The sequence below is a fragment of the Vombatus ursinus genome, unplaced genomic scaffold, assembly GCF_900497805.2.
Source record: "Vombatus ursinus unplaced genomic scaffold, bare-nosed wombat genome assembly UNPS02014784.1, whole genome shotgun sequence".
Lineage (NCBI taxonomy): Eukaryota > Metazoa > Chordata > Mammalia > Diprotodontia > Vombatidae > Vombatus > Vombatus ursinus.
In genome coordinates, this window is record NW_020954562.1 from 15,788,519 (window position 1) to 15,790,307 (window position 1,789).

Genomic DNA, 1,789 nt, shown 5'->3' on the forward strand with positions numbered 1-1,789 from the left:
TCCCCTTTTCCTTTTGCCTTCAATTTTTCCCAACATCGAGGTCTTTTCCATTATGTTGCCAAAGTATTTAAGCTTCAGATTCAGTATTTGACCTTCCGGTGAATAGCCTGAATTAATTTCTTTAAGTATTCATTAATTTGACCTCTTTGCTGTCCAAGGAACTCTCAAAAATCCTCTCCACAACAATTCAAAAGCCTTGATTCTTCAGTGCTCAGCTTTTTTCATAGTCCAGTTCTCATAGACGTACATTGCTACTGGAAAAACCATAGCTACCAGACCTGTCCCCAGAGTCTTTCCACTTTGGTTGGACCTTCCAGAGTCTGCCTTCCCCTGGAAAATCTTTCAGGGTCTCTTCCCTATCAACAGCCAGTGAATAAGCATTTGTTGATAAGCACTTACTGCATGCTGGGCACAGGGCTAAGTGCTGGGGATATAAAGAAATGCCCTTAAGTGTGGTCTCTGCCTTCAAAGAGCCCACATTCTAATGGGGAGGCAACAATGAATATAGCTACATCCAAGATATCTGTGCAGAGTAGAAGGAAGGCAATTTGGAAGGAGAAGGCATTAGAAACTTGGGGAGAGGAGAGGACTGTAGTGGAGAGAGACAATGATGAGAGAGGGCAAACCAACTGAGAGGCCTGATATGTTTTAAATCTTTGTCATTCATTGCCAGGGATAGAATTCCAGCATCCGCTTAAAAGACTTTTCCAAACTCATTGACAAAGTAGCAGGAGGCCAGGAGAAAGAAATAATTATCTCCCTCTTGAGATGCCTTCAGACAACCACATGATGGGTGATCTCAGGTGAAACACAAGTTTTATAGCATCATATTCTGGAATTCAGAATGCTGCCATTCCTATGACTGGTTTGCTCTTTCAATCTTGAACCTGGAAAATAAGCTATCAGCTCCTCCATTATGTGAAAATACTTAGCTTCTCCTGGTGTTTTTCTTCATAAAATCTCAGAGCTGGAAGGGACTTTGGGGGCCAAGGAGTCCAAGCTGTACCTGAGGGAATTGTACCTACAAACTTCCCAACAAATGGTCACCCAACCTCCACTTGTAGCCCATCGAGTAAGGGGAGCTGACTATTTCCAGGACAACCAATCCTATATTTGGATAGCTCTAATTGTCAAGAAGTCTTTCCTAACTTCAAATCTCACTAAAATTCTCTGTAACTTCCACATATCGCTTTGAGGGCTCAATTCTCATGTCCTTCCTAAGGCCTTTTTTCTTCAAACTGAACATCCTCACTTCAGCCAATTCTTAAAGGCATGCTTTCCAGATCCCTCACCATGCTGGTCACTCTCATCTAGGTGAACTACAGTGTGTCAGTATCTTTTCTAAAATGTGGCTCCCAAAATTAAAGCCATCTATAGTCATATGAAAAAATGTTCTAAATCACTATTGATTAGAGAAATGCAAATCAAAACAACTCTGAGGTACCACATCACACCTATCAGATTGGCCAACATGACAAAACAGGAAAATGATAAATGTTGGAGAAGATGTGGGAAAATTGGAATACTAATGCATTGTTGGTGGAGTTGTGAAATGATCCAACCATTTTGGAGAGCAATTTGGAACTATGCCCAAAGGCCTATAAAAATGTACATACCCTTTGACCCAGCAATAGCACTTCTAGGGCTATATCCCAAAGAGATCATACAAATGGGGAAAAGACCCACATGTACAAAAATATTCAAAGCAGCTCTTTTTGTGGTGGCAAAGAATTGGAAATTGAGAGGATGCCCATCAATTGGGGAATGGCTGAGCAAGTTGTGGTATATG